Source organism: Pristiophorus japonicus, chromosome 12, assembly GCF_044704955.1.
Source record: "Pristiophorus japonicus isolate sPriJap1 chromosome 12, sPriJap1.hap1, whole genome shotgun sequence".
Lineage (NCBI taxonomy): Eukaryota > Metazoa > Chordata > Chondrichthyes > Pristiophoridae > Pristiophorus > Pristiophorus japonicus.
The window spans coordinates 111,492,025-111,507,564 of record NC_091988.1 but is presented as its reverse complement, the minus strand read 5'-3'; the positions used below and the strand labels follow the sequence as shown (position 1 = coordinate 111,507,564).

The 15,540-nt window shown below is 46.5% G+C and overlaps 1 protein-coding gene across 5 annotated transcripts in view; it reads left to right on the top strand.

The window, feature by feature from the left end:
- dag1 (dystroglycan 1) overlaps positions 1 to 15,540 on the top strand; it is a 112,090-nt gene that overhangs the window by 51,162 nt on the left and 45,388 nt on the right. Inside the window, exon 1 of one of the 5 annotated variants that reach the window (XM_070895860.1) lies at positions 2,133 to 2,154. The exons of 3 other annotated variants lie outside the window; for them this stretch is intronic. The gene's annotated coding sequence lies outside the window, so the exon portion shown is untranslated. Of the gene's footprint in view, positions 1 to 2,132; positions 2,155 to 3,995; positions 4,064 to 15,540 lie in introns of those variants that run through there. One more of the 5 variants, XM_070895859.1, reaches the window with a different exon arrangement.

Here is a 15,540-nt window from a genome sequence, read left to right as displayed (position 1 = left end):
TGGGACTGGAACAGGAGGATAGCAGGTAGTCAGGCTATACAGTGCTGGCACAAATCCAGCATCTTTGAGTGGGAGATGTCTCATGGAGGAATGGAGCCCACTCTGGTAACATCTCTTGACAGGAAAATGATGCAATAACAGGTGTTGATTTGTGACGCTTTATAGAAAATCTGTTACTGCTTACTCGTATTTTGTGTACAGGTATAGGCACAGACTGGAATGAGAGTTGAAATATGGGAGCTGCTGGTTTCTGTAGGCAGAGTTGTGGAACCTATCATGTTCTTTCGTGAAAAGGACGGGGCGGAACTGCCACTGTGCTGAGCAAGTTTGAGGCTTCTTTGTTGCGTTTAGTGGATGCTCGTGCAAAATAAACTTTGCTAAGGTCACTCGCTGAACCCAGCGAGAGGCAGCAGACCCTGCCGCTGGCTGAGAAACCGTGTGTTGGGAGTCAATGGCCCCGAGTGCCTCATTAACCCAATATAAAAGAAGCTTTTAGCCCCAGGAATGATGGTCTGATTTTTTTTTTTTAAAAAGGGACTTCAGCAGCAAAATTCTGGGGCGTGTGAGCCACAGAGGCACTGATCTTTCCAGGCAGCTTGTACTCTGTCGCATTAACCCTCTCTGTTTCACTTCATAGCATTTATCTTTCCAGTTTTCTCCCCAGCTCTCCTCTCATATGCTTTCAAGGATGGTAGGCATCCTCCATTCGCTGTGACACTGAAGTGACAGTTCTTCATGCTTAAGCCTAGACCGTGTCAGCAGGCAGATGAACTGGGTTGTGTTCTGCCTGATGCACATGCTTTCCAGCAGGACACACTGGATAGCGGTCAGGAGTGGGACTTCTGGTTGAATTTCTCTCTTCACCCCCCCTCCCACCCACCCAGCCGTGCTGAGGTTAACTGCAACACTTCAGCTGCTGTCCAAACTGAGATTAATTAACTCTGCATAATACCGGAGATCAAACGTATGCTTGGCTCTGCAACCTATAGGGCATGTAGAATTGTCAGAATCGGTCAGCAAATACACTGGCCCTGTCCCTTTTCATAACATACTATTACTATTGGATGTCGTGGAGCATTGGTCGGGCAGATTTTAAGGGTATGGATGGTAGGAGACCCTGTTTTTTTTAAAATTAGCTCCACGTTCTTAAGTGCCAACGTGAGGTTTTTAAGCTAAAGGCTAATTAAGTTGTGATGTATGCCAGCGTAAGACTTCTAACATATTAGAGTGGCAAGATATGGGGCTCTCACCCTATGTCACTTTTAAAAAAAAAAAAAAGGTGGAGGGAGAAATAGAGGTGGAGGGGTTTAAGGAGGGAGTTCCAATAAGTAGGACCATGGTTGAATGATCCCAATGGTGGAGTTGGAGGGAGGCAGAGGGTTACATAAAAGAGTATTGAGGGATATGGAGCAGGGGTGGGTAGGCTCTAAGCTCTGGAATTCCCTCCCTAAATGTCTCTGCCCTTCAACCTCTCCTCCTTCAGATTTTTAAAACCTACCTATTTGACCAAGCTTTGGGTCACCTGTCCTAACATCTTATATGGCTCCGTATCACAATTTGTCTAAACGTGCCTTGGGCTGTTTTGCTATGTTGGAGGTGCTATATAAATAACAGCTGTTGTGTAAATGGAGTTAAGATGCAGTTCAGTTGTGCCCCAGTAGAATGGTGGAACAGGCTCGAGGGGCTCAATGGCATACTCCTGTTCCTAAAAGGCCACTGTCGGAGCAACAGAGAGCCCTCGAGAAGCGATGTAGGACTGGAGGAGGTTCCTGGGTTAGGGTGTGACCATCTTTGTTCCCGTCATGTCCAGTCAAGGTCATTGTTTGATGACCTTCACGTATAAGTGAATGCAAACAGGCTTTTTTTTATCAGGACCGCTGGATAATGTTCCTGCTTTATTCCGAGCTCTTTTCCCGAGTATGTAGCCTCGCACCACTGCCAACAAACTTAAAATACTCTGCTGCCTGGCAAACCTTTTCAGGGCAGCTGCTGTTGAAAGGCTGGTGATACGGCTATGCTATTCAGCGATTATACCGTAATCTCGGATCTTGCTTTTGGAATTGGTCAGAGAAATAAAATGCATGACTGGAAGGGAGCCCATCTCAGCTTCAGGGAGAATGCACGTTGGCAGGTTTTAACCATTCCTTGGAAGAAGTAAGTGTTTCTTTGGCAAAAAGCTTCCACCCCCACCCCCTCCCCTCTCAGTTTATCTGTGAGTATTGTGTTCAGTAATTTAATAAACATGGGCGTTTGCAGGGGGAGGTAGGGAAGAAGGTCTGATGGATTTAAATCAGTCGCTGTACTTGTGTGCAATGATGTGAATGTTTGAACAGAGGTCTGGCTGAGTCGTGTTTTGTTTTGTTGCTGGTTGCTGTGCTCCCACTAAATGGAGCAAATTCTTCCAAGTCCCCGTAGAGGGGAGTCTCAACTAGAAAACTGCGATGTTACTACCCTCAGTTTCTCAGTTCTTTCATTCTCCAGGATTTTTCTCACAATGACTTGTGGCAGAAGTATATGAATCGTACAAGGAGGTAAATGGCACATTATTATAAATAGACTCATTAGTGGGAGTGTGTTTTTGGTAAAAGTTCATGTGTTTGTCAGCCTGGCTCAGTTGGTAGCATTCTCGCCTAGAATCGGATGTGTGCTCCTGCCCAATTACAGACTTTGCATAATCGGCGCAATACTGAGGGAGCGCTCCCCTGTTGGAGGTGCTGTCTTTCACATGAGACTTTAACCTGAACATCTGCCCTCTCAGGTGGATGTAAAAGATCCCACGCCACTACTTTGAAGTAGAACAGGGGCGTTCTCGCAATGCCTTGGCCAGCATTTATCTCTTGGCCAACACCACCAAAAGCAGATTAATTGGTCATGCATCTCACTGCTGTTAGTGAGCTGTGAGATATTGCTGTGCGCAATTGGCTGCCGTGTTTACCTACATACCAACAGAGAGGGCACTTCAAAAGTACTTCATTGGTTGTGAACGTGTTACGGTGCTGCATAAATACAAGTTTGTTCTTTCCTGTCTCTGGTATCTTGGCCCCATCTCCATTCTTCTTCACAGCTGAGTTGAGTACTGTCCTAACCTGAAGGCACGTGCACACGCACTCCCCACTTTCCAGTAAGCGTCACTGGACAGTGCACAGCATCGGGAGTTGTGAAATCCCAACTCTTAACTTCTGCTGAGATCAGCTAAGTCAGTGCAGGTCCGAGCTTGTGGTCAGTGCGGCTTAATACTACACTGTCCATGGAAGAACAGACGCACCAACATTAGCGTTCTCGACGGGGCCAACATCCCCAGCATTGAAGCACTGACTACACTTGATCAGCTCCACCGGGAGGGCCGCATTGTTCACATGCTAGACACAAAACTCCCAAAGCAAACGCTCTACTCTGAACTCCCTTCACAGCAAACGAGCCAAAGGTGGGCAGAGGAAATGTTACAGGGACACCCTCCAAGCCTCCCTGGTCAAGTGCAACATGCCCACCGACACCTGGAAGTCCCTGGCCAAAGACATTCCTAAGTGGAGGAAGTGCATCCGGGAGGGCGCTGAGCACCTGGACTCTCATCGCTGAGAGCACGCAGAAAACAAGCGCAGGCAGCGGAAAGAGCGTGCGGCAAACCAGACTCCCCACCCACCCTTTCCCTCAACAACTATCTGTCCCACCTGTAACAGGGACTGTGGCTCTTGTATTGGACTGTTCAGCCACCCAAGAACTCATTTTTAGAGTGGAAGCAAGTCTTCTCGATTCCAAGGGACTGTCTATGATGAGTACATTGGACGGTGCCTTTACCCAAAGCAGGAGATTCACACAGCGAATTTACATGGAAAACATTTCTCAACCTTGCCAGAGATGAACACTGGAATCCGGGCATGGGCCAGGGTGAATTCAGCAACCATCTCCAGGCTCGATACAAGCAACATACTTCATTCTTCTGTCCTTCAGTTTTCTCCCTATCTTTCCCGAGACCATGGACTGACATTGGGGTAGGCTCCACCAGGTGCGCGTCAGCCTCTTGACACCTGTTCCAAATATCCGTACCACTCTGCGCCTACAGACGGTAAGCACAGGCTATTCAACTGTAATGGCATCATGGTGGAGCTCTCCGCTGATGCCTCAAGGCTTTTTGAAAAGGGGATGGGGGCAATGAACAGCAATCAGAACCTGACTGGCCTGCGTTTGTGCTTCTAATCATTGTCAATTGACCTTATCGAGAGTCAGCGGGAAGGATTATCGTAGAATTTTACAGCACAGAAAGAGGCCATTGGGCCCATCGTGTCTGTGCCAGGTCTTAGAACGAGCTACCTGATTTGTTCCACTTCCCCTGCTCTTTCTCCATAGCCCTGCAAATCTTTCCTTTTCAAGTATATATCCAGATTGGACTTGGCCGTGAATATTCCAACTGTTGAATAACCTGTAGACAATCCGGGGGGTGAGGAGGGTGGTAGTGGGGGAACTGATGCTTGGGTGAGTTGTGGTGGGCTGCTCAGTTTTCCCCACGCAGGTGAAGAGATAAAATAACTCTGCTTGTGGGAATCGCTGTCCATAGAGTTGGGTTAATCTGAGCTTTGACTTTGTTTAATGTGAAGTGTTTTTAATATTTATATATAAAGGGGTGATAAGGGCCTGGGAAGACTCATTGGGTCAACATGTATTCATAGATATCTGCTCAGACAGGACAGACAGAGTTGATTATTTCTGTCCCTGCTGGGGTCTGTGCTCGCCTTGGCCTGTTCCCCAGCAGCTGTTGGATGGGGCCATGTTGTCTGGGGCCAGCCCCCTCCGCCTCCCATATCCGCTGATGTAAATCAGCCTTGGGAAAGTTCAGAGATTTTAGCCCTCACTAGTCAGGCCAGCCCTTGAGTTTCTGCCTAACTGAGCTCACTGATTACATGGTTATTTAAATTAATGGCATTTTTAAATCCACTGTAGTGGTGAGGTTTGCTGAATTCTTTCTGATAGTGCTGCAGAGATCTGTAAACATTATAAAGAGCATGGTTTGTGCATTTTTGCTTCTTGATATTACACATAACTGAAACTGGATTACTTTTACTTTTCAAACCCTCCTTCCTCCAGCCTGAAAGCAGTAACACTGCTGTGCTGTATGTGTGGCTCTTTGCTAGCTTTCCCCTCCCAATGTGTGAACAGGTGATTTGACCATGGGAGCCTTTAACACCTGTATTCTCTCCTTGCTCTGGTGTCAGCTGTGTCTTGGCTCTGTACTCACGCCTCTGAGTCAGAATGTTGTGGGTTCAAGTCCCACTGAGGGAGTGCTGCACTGTTGGAAGTGCTGTATTTCAGATGAGCAGTTCAACCAAAGCTCCGTCTGCCCATGGTGGAAGAGCAGGGGAGTTCGCCCCGGTGTCCTGGTTAATATTCATCTCTCAACCAAATCACTTCTAAATAAAACAAGTTTTTTTTAATCTTGGAATAAAAACAGAAAATGCTGGCTATCTCAGCAGGTCAGGCAACATCTGTGGAGAGAGAAACAGAGTTAACATTTCAGATCGATGACCCTTCGTCAGAACTGGCGAATGTTCAAAAAGAACATTCTTGAGGAGGGGAAGAAAGAACAAAAGGGAAGGTCTGTGATAGGGTGGGAGGCAGGAGAAATTAGAGACACAAAAGGGATGATGGGCCAAATTGAAATGGTAATAGCAGAAGTTAGAAAAAGGTTAATCCAGATGGAGTATGAATGGCAGAGTAATGACCAGCTGCCATTGGAGACAAAGAGAAAAAAACCATGATCGGGGACATACTTATTTGTACTGCCAAAATGGTTGCCATGCTCCACCCTTTGTCTATGATTGGTACCTTAGGAGGATAAGCCACACTCTGAAGTTTCCCAGGAATGTGTAATTGGAACTGGCCATCCCAAGGTCTCACTGACTTTGCAAATTGTAACTCGATCTGCTTTGACTTCCTGAAGCGACAGAGGGCAGAGCTCCCCAGAAGACAGCAAGGGCCAGCCAAAGTGCCTTATCCCAGTGCAAGTGCATGCCTCCCCCAGCCAAAGTCCCTCCTTTCACCAGCGCAAGTGCATGACCTTACCCTCCCCCCCACCCCCCCCCCCATTGTGTACAGATTGTTAACAGGTTTATTGGATATGAAGTGAATAGTGACAGTGTCGTGACTTCTGGATTTCATCCACCCCAATGATGTCCCTTGTAGGGGGTTGGAAGAATGTTATCCGCCTTCCCTGAGTTCCCCCTCTCCTCCCTTTCCCCCCCCCCTCAGCCCGCCTCTTTTAGGTCGGCAGTTTCTGGCCTCGGATTCTGCTTCTCCGAATGGCCTACTCCTGCACCTATTTTTCTATGTTTCTATGTTTCTTGGCACCACGTGGAGGGAATGATGGGGGGGCGGGGTGGAGCTTGTCAGACACGGCATGATGGGGGGGGTGGGGGGGGGGTGGAGCTTGTCAGACGCATACGCAAAAAAGTGCAGTACAAATAGTTACATCGCAAGATGTGGGTGGGGGAGGGGGTTCGCAATTTGGCTGCTGCATTGCCCTACAACTTTTGAAAGGTACTTCATTGACTGTAAAGCGCTTTAGGACATGTCTGTGAAAGACGCTATAGAAATGCAATTTCTTTTATGTCGATATTCATAAACAATTGCTTTCCAGATGTATGAAGCCTGGCTGATTGTGATTAATCCACTAGTTTGAACCCTCTCGCAACTCCTTCCTATTTCTCTCGCAACTCCTTCCTATTTCTCCCGCAACTCCTTCCTATTTCTCCCGCAACTCCTTCTTATTTCTCCCGCAACTCCTTCCTATTTCTCCCGCAACTCCTTCCTATTTCTCCCGCCTCCCCATTTTGCGTAGTTAACTTGGATGTGAGGCATGATTACAACTGAGACTATTACTGTCTTCTAAACTGTTGGACTCAGTTTGTGAAGAAGCTCCTGTAGGTCGAATGCACACATAGATACATTTGTATTTCGCGCACGCGCATATGCACCCACACGCACGCGCGCACACAGTTGTGTAGTCCTAATTATATCAAACCAGCAAGGACCCAATGGTAGCCTATCGACGGCCAGTTATGTCACTAGGATTTGAGTAAAGCATAACGTGGGTGCATGAAACTTTCATACCATGTCCACATGAGAGGCACCTGGGTAATCCAACTGTAGATTCTTCTCTTCCAAGCTTGGGTTGTGGCTGGAGTGAGCTTTTTTTGAGACGTATAAATGTGCTACTACATTTGGCAGTTCTGCAGCTGAGGTCAGAGTTCAACCCAACTTTCTCGTCCTATTATGTGGGTTTGCAATCCTGCCATTGGGATAAGAGAGCTAGTTAACATGGGAAAGTGGCACACACACCCTGATTTCTTGTGGCCAGAAGTATAGAAACACTGTTATAGAAGTGACATTGCACTCGGGTCAGTTACTGATGGCTAGGTCTCTTACTGGTATTGGTGGTGAGAGCTGTATTAAGAACTTCTCACCACATGACATTAAAGCATATTGGTTTACTTGTGCAGTTTGTCCTATTGCCAATTGACAGGACTATAGTGAGCAGATAGTGAAAGACCTGTAGTTAAATTAACCAAACAAGAAACTTAAAAGCAAAATTCTGCAGATGCTGGAAACATTCATCGAGTCACGCAGCATGTGTGTGGAGACAGAGTTGCCATTTCAGGTTAATCTTTCATCAGAACATTACATTTTAAAGAAAGTTAGTTTTTTTTGCTGACAAAACATGGAACTTTACAAGAAAATATGTACCAGAATAGTTTGCAGTGTTACGTTTTATTGGCTACCATTGTGTCAAATGAAGGATAGCACTGTGGAAGCCCATTTTTTTAAGGGGTTGGATGGTGATCAGGGACCATCTGCCCTTTTGTAGCTGGGACAGATTGCACTCTTCTCCCTACATTGGGAGCAGATTGAGATCTTTGAAAGCACAGTGCAGACATGGCTGCTGAGGCCAGTGACATTAGTACAAGAGCACGTTTTAAAAGTCCCCTTTCTCCAATTTTCCCTTGCAGACATTTGATTAATGCTTGCAGAAGGAAGCTATCATTGATAGAGCATCTTTTACATCCCGCAGACATCCCAAGTATTGCACAGCCAAGTCATTACTTCTGAAGTGCAAGTAACAGCTGTTTTGTATGCCAGCAGTACAGTTAATATGTACATAGCAAGATCCCGTGAATAACAAACGGTAACTGACGGGTTGGTATGTTTTGATAGTGTTGGTTGAAGGATAAATGTTGAGCAGGATGTCGGATGAACTCGCTGCTCTCGGAACAGTATTTTGGACTTTACGTCCACCTGAACAGGTCGAGGGCTCTCCGTTTAATGTCTCTCCTGAAAGTCAGCACCTCTGACAATGCTGCACTCCCTCTGTATTGCACTGAAGTGTCTGCCCAGGATATATGCTTAAGTCTTTAGCAGGGCTTCAACTACTCGCTCAGATAACCATTCTTGTGTGATCCATGCTAGTGAATGTAGCAAGGTTACTCAACCACGGAATGCACCACAGCTGAGCCTGATTCTGCCCTCATTTGAGATCCATACATAAAAAAGATGCGAAAAAGGACATTTAAACCCCAGCCAGTCCATCCTGCATGGTGCAATTGCTTCATGCCATCACAACCAATTTCTCCTCCAGCCCCACACTGCAGTCTCGCAGGAGAGGTCAATTTAGGAGAAACATTAATCTCTGATGCGCAGAGTAAGCTCCAGGAGGTTAAGGTGGCTCGTGAAACCAATAACCCACCTACTTTCTCTGTGGTCACTCTCGGGGTCTCGCCCTTATGAACAATTAAAGTGGATCTGCACTCACTACATGTCGGTAACTTATTCCAGAGGTTGGCACCCCTCTGCAAAAAGAAGTAACTCCTTGCATCTAAACTAGCTCTATGCTCTCATAACTTAGTTATATCCCCTGATCCTCCCTAACCTATTTGCTCAAACAGTTGGAAGATTATTTTAAACAGCTCAATTATATTTCCTTGAAGTCTACACTTTTCCAAAGTAAAAAGCCGCAGATCTCTCAATCTGTCCTAGTAACCAAGGGCCGTTTAAACTCGGCATCAATCTAGCTCCCCTCGGAACATCTATCCCCCGCCATGTGAAGGGACCAAAACCAGACACTGTATTTTAGGTGTGGTCAGACCCAATGCCTTGTACAGAGTAAGGATTTGGTAGCCAAGACCAACTCCTTTTCCCTTAACCAGGGAATAGTTTGTCAACTTTGATGTATCTAACCAGTTACTATGTGGCTCAGTTGAAGGGGAAAGAAACACATGATTTGTAACTGAAAAACGGAATGCATTGCATCGAAAATATTTGTGTGGGGCCCACTCAGCAATCTTTGGAATGTTAAAATGCTGATTGTGTATGCATTGGGTGGGAGGCCTCCGGGGAATGAGATATGGTGCCTGTTTAACAACAGCAAAAAGAGAGTTGAACACCCCTCTGCCTTTTTTCACTTGCTAGGCTGGGATATTTTTAATGAAGAAATTATTTTTCTCTTGCGTGCAAGGGGTTGGAATTTTTGAGCAGAAATTGTTTAAGATGCTATTCCTGCCCGAAGGTCACATTGTCGGCGTGCCGAGTTTGAGTGTAAATCATCACTTGAATATCTTGTGCAGTTGGATCATTGGAGTTAAACTCCTGGGTTAATTAATGACTATGTCCTCACTGCTGTACAGGCTGCAATAAAAACAGTTCCAACTCGCACCCACTCACTTTTGCAAAAGTTGCTTGATTGGCACTTCTGTGCTTGCATTTGATTTGGATCCACTTTGATTTTTTAGGAGGAAGGGGTTGCCGGGGGGCAGCGGGGAAGGTGTGTGTGTGTGTATATATATATATTTTGTGTGTTTATACATATTTATTTATATATAATAATCTGTTTGGGTCTTGTGGGTGGGTTTTGCGGAGGGGGTGTATATATATATATATATATTTTCATATAAATCTGTTTTGGACTGGTGATTTTTCTGGATTGGTTATGGGAGGGGGGAGGAGATGTACATATAAATCTGTTTGGGTCTAGTGTGATGAATCTGTTTTGGGTGGGGGGTGTATATAATAATCCATTTGACCATGTGATTTTCTGGGTGGGTTCTGATGAAAGGATCTATATATGATTGTATTTTCCAGTATTGCTCGCTGTCCTGTACAGTTTGTGTTTTATTTGCCAGTGTGGGTGCATTGAGGTTCTTAGTTCGTTTGTCTGGGTGTCCCAGATTTAATTTTTTTGCAAAATGTAGTTTGACAGGAACATCTATTTTTTGCATAATCACTTGGCAAGTTGGGTTGTATGTGAATGGCCTGGGACTGAAGGACACCTGTTATTTAGAAAATGTTCCACATGACACTTCTGTACCAGGCAATCTGTAGCTTGTACCCAAAAATCTCGACTACTGGTTGGTGACCTCCGCATTTAAGGAAGGATATACTTGCATTGGAGGCTGTTCAGTGAAGGTTCACTAGGTTGATTCCAGAGATGAGGGGGTTGACTTATGAAGATAGTTTGGGCCTATACACATTGGAGTTCAGAAGAATGAAGGGTGATCTTATCGAAACATATAAGATAATGAGGGGGCTCTGGATGCAGAGAGGATATTTCCGCTCATAGGGGAAACTAAAACTAGGGGACATAGTCTCGGAATAAGGGGCCGCCCATTTAAAACGGTGATAAGGAGGAATTTCTTCTGAGGGTTGTAAATCTGTGGAATTCTCTGCCCCAAAGAGCTGTGGAGGCTGGGTCATTGAATATATTTAAGGCGAAGATAGATAGATTTTTGAGAGATAAGGGAATAAAGGGTTATGGGGAGCGGGCAGGGAAATGGAACTGAGTCCATGATTAGATCAGCCATGATCGTATTAAATGGCCGAGCAGGCTCGAGGGGCCAGGTGGCCTACTCCTGCTCCTATTTCGTATGTTCTTATGCAAGGCTCAATTGAAGTCTCCCTTTTTAGTTTGGTTCTTTCAAACTCTCCCTTCTCAAGGTCTTCTGAAGTCCCAGCCTTCAGGCTGTTAGAAAGCTTTCTTTTGTGTGACTGGTTTACTCAGCTTCGAACTGATCCGGGGACTGTCTGCTTGGTTGAGGTATTAAGCTTAAAGTGGCAGGACTCTACATTTGTCGCCCACCAGCTGTGTTATGAGGTACATTAGTTAATGTTAAGCTAACTCATTCTGCCCCCGCCACCTTTCTCGCTCCATAGCTGCCTGAGTGACTCTGTGGTAGATACGAAGTGTGTGCTTTTAAGCGAGATGTTGAGCCCAGCTTGATGGCTCACAGTTGGGAGTCCTAAACGCTTAGCAGCTGATGCCGAGGCACCACCAACTGGTTATGTCCAGACTCTGGTGTCTGACTAGAGTTGAAATGGCTTTGTTTTGTGTCCCTTGAGGCCCTTGCATTAAGCAGGAAAGCAGCCAGTTGTAAACAGCTGGGGTGTGGTGTTTCCCAGGCGCAGTGGGTTGGAGTGATTTGATGTGAGAGTGCGTTCGTTGTGTCAGTACAGTCGGCTTTGCGATGTGGATCGAAGGTGATGCAGGCTGGCAGCTCAGCCCAGTAGTGTTGACTTGCCATCCATTTGTTACTGTCAGTGTTTCTACTCATCAGCATCAGGCGACCATGTTGAAGCATGTTCCCCCAACGCTGAGATTAACCCTTCGATATTCAAGACCCACTCCAGAGACCTGAGCATATGTATAATCTAGACTGATCATCCAGTGCTGTATTGAGATTGTGCTGCGCTGTCGGTGGTGCCGGCTTTCGGATGAGACGGTAAACTGAGGTCCTTGTTGTTTGTGGCAGCTTGCTGTGCGCAAATTGGCTGCTGCGTTTTCTACATTACAACAGTGACTGCACTTCAGACTTGGCTATAAAGCACTTTGGGCCAACCTGAGGTTGTGAAAGGCGCTATATAAATGCAAGTCTTTTTCTCCTTTGCCTTGTGGAATCCCCCGACATCCAAGTAAACTATTTCAGTAGAACCTTGCTCAGCAGTTGAAGTCTTGAAATGTTCTTGTTTTCATTTTCTGCCCACTCCTTTCAGCCCAGACTCCTCTCTCTCTCTTTCCAACCCCCTCCACCCCCCAACATCCAGCCTCTTACTGAAGTACCATCTAAACGGGTAACGGACACCTTCGGTTGAGCAAGCCCAGATAGCGAGCTTTATTGGGGGGGGGGGGGGGCGGTTTTATAGCTCAGCCTGTCCCTGTCCTCGCCCAAAGTTCACAAGCGCACTTTCCAGCAGGACTGGTGGACCACTGAAAGAGGAAAGAAAGGCTTGCCTTTATATAGTGTCTTATTGCGTCACTGCAAAACATTCCCAAAGAGCTTCGCTGGCGGTGTATGCAGTGGTCGTTATGTAGCCGAGCCGGGTAATAATCGGGAGTGGGAAACCTGGCTGACCTTTTCTTTTTGAGCCCAGGATTGCTGAGGGCTCTGCTGTTCTCCAAAAAAAAACTTTTGATTGTGAATTTAAGAAACATTCCTATTAACGGAGCTGCATGCCAGTGATATGGTGAAGAGTCTGCGGCTGATAGATCAACAACAGTTCCCAGCAGCAGGATCTGCCGCCTTCATCAGTTTTTATAAATCGTGTATTAACCTTCTGCACTATCCCAGGGAACACGTGGGGAGCTGTTGCCCTACATATGTTGCACAGTGTTCTCTATATGGTGAAGCTAAACATGAAGTACGTGTAGTGCAATGTTAAGGGTAGTGCATACGCAGCTCCCCGATCGCTGACTTAATAAAGCCAGGTGTAGGTGTATCACACAATCAAAGTCCCCGGTTTGATTGGGTTCAGTGCCCCTGGGCTAGGAGAGAGAAAAATCTAGCCCTTTTTTTTATGCATTTGGCCCCAAAAGCCCACTCTTCCACAGATCAACCCCGCTATAATTCCACAATCTCCAGAAATGCATGTAATTTCCCCCCTGAGCCCAACTATACTGTCTGCTTCATTTTCCGTGGTAACATATTCAGCAATTCAATTGCTCCCTGGTTCATTAAAAAAATATCCACCTGACTTTGTTCTGATACTGAACTGTCTAATTTATGTTGCTACAAATCCATCAGAACTGCCCACCTTGCAACAGGCAACCCCGTCAGAATAGCGAGTGCTACTTTGAGTTTAGTAACACATGTCAAAACTACTTTGGATAAAGAAGGAAACGGACACTTTTTTGTTGTTCGTTCCTGGGATGTGGGCGTCACTGGCAAGGCCAGCATTTATTGCCCATCCCTCATTGCCCCTCGAGAAGGTGGTGGTGAGCCGCCACCTTGAACCGCTGCAGTCCGTGTGGTGAAGTTGCTCCCACAGTGCTATTGGGTAGGGAGTTCTAGGATTTTGATCCAGCGACGATGAAGGAACAAGTGATGTATTTCCAAGACAGGATAGTGTGTAACTTGCAGGTGATGGTGTTCCCATGCGCCTGCTGCCCTGGTCCTTCTAGGTGGTAAAGGTTGCAGGTTTGGGTGGTGTTGCCGAAGAAACCTTGGCGAGTTGCTGCAGTGCATCTTGTAGATGGTACACACTGCAGCCACGGTGCACCGGTGGTGGAGGGAGTGAATGTTTAAGTTGGTGGATAGGGTGCCGATCAAGCGGGCTGCTTTGCCCTGGATGGTGTTGAGCTTCTTGAGTCGTGTTGGAGCTGCGCTCATCCAGGAAAGTGGAGAGTGTTCCATCACACTCCTGACTTGTGCAAAGGCTTTGGGGAGTCAGGAGGTGAGACACTCGCCACAGAATACTCGGCCTCTGACCTGCTCTTGTTGCCACAGTATGTTAAGTTTCTGGTCAATGGTGACCCCCAGGATGTTGATGGTGGGAGAATTCAGTGATGGTAATGCGGTTGAATATCAAGGGGCAGTGGTTAGACCCTCGCTTGTTGGAGATGGTCATTGCCTGGCACTTGTGTGGCGCAAATGTTACTTGCCACTAATCAGCCTGAATGTCATCCATTTCTTGCTGCATTTGGGCACGGACTGATTCATTATCTGAGGAGTTGCGAATGGAACTGCACATCAGTGAGCATCCCCACTTCTGACCTTATGATGGAGGGAAGATCATTGATGCAGATGGTTGGGCCTAGGACACTGCCCTGAGGAACTCCTGCAGCGATGTCCTGGGGCTGAGATGATTGACCCCCAACCACCACAACCATCTTCCTTTGTGCTTGGTATGACTCCAGCCAGTGGAGAGTTTTCCCCCGGATTTATCTAGCGCCTTTCATGACCACTGGATATCCCAAAGCGCTTTACAGCCAAATAAGTACTTTTTGAAGTGTAGTCACTGATACAATGTAGGAAACGGGGCTACCAATTTTCGCACAGCAAGCTCCCACAAACAGCAATTTGATAATGACCAGATGCACTGTTTTTGATAACGTTAATTGAGGGATATATATTGGACAGGACACCAGGGGTAACTCCCCTGCATATCTTCGAAATAGTGCCATCGGATCTTTTACATCCACCTGAGAGGACTGATGGGGCCTCTGTTTAACGTCTCATCCAAAATACGGCACCTCCGACAGTGCAGCACTCCCTCAGTACTGCACTGGAGAGTCCGCCTAGATTTTTGTGCTCACGTCTCGAGTGGGGCTTGAACCCACAACCTTCGGACTCCGAGGTGAGGGTGCAACTCAGCTACAGCTGACACTGATCTAGCAAACCCATGGCTTCAGCTTTTTAAGGATTCTTTAGAGGTATTCCATTAAAGCCCATAGAAGTTATAGTTCCTTGGAGAAACGGGAGGCTCCAGTACGTTGGAGGTGTGTAATACAGCAGACTTGGATCGAGGATGACTCACTCACTGGCAGGGTACTGGGTAGTGCAGTAAGTTAGTGCATTGCTTCACCCCTCCCTATCTCTCTAACCTCCTCCAGCCTACAACCCTCTGAGAACTCTGCGCTCCTTTAACTCTGGCCCCTTGTACACCCCGCCCCCTTCACCCCACCATTGGCGGCCATGCCTTCAACAATCTAGGAACAATATAAGCTCTGGAATTCTCTCTGTAAACCTCTTTACCACACTCCTCCTTTCGAGACACTTCTTAAAACCTACCTCTCTGACCAAGCTTTTGGTCACCTGTCCTAATGTCTCCTCCTTTGGCTCGGTGCCAATTTTTGTCTGATTACTCTTGTCTTGAGACGTTTTACCACTTTAGAGGCGCTATATGAATGCAAGTTGCTTTTCTTTCACCTCTGCAGTCTCGGTTCAAATCCAACCTCAATTACTGAAATGGGAATCTCTCATCTCTGTGCTTATAAGTGAGGACCCACATTGAGCATTCTTATCCCAACTGCTCACAATTTAGCACCAACAGTTATGGAAAATAGAAAAGGAAATCATGCTGGTGCAGTAGAAGGTGTTTACCTGAGGTTCAAATAATGTATATTGATGGAGCAGTATGGACGATAGAAACATAGAAATTTACAGCGCAGAAGGAGGCCATTTCGGCCCATCGTGTCCGTGCCGGCCGACAAAGAGACACACGGCCCTCGGTCAGCAGCCCTGAAGGTTACATATAAACCTATGAACAAAGGCGGAAATGTAAAGAGTC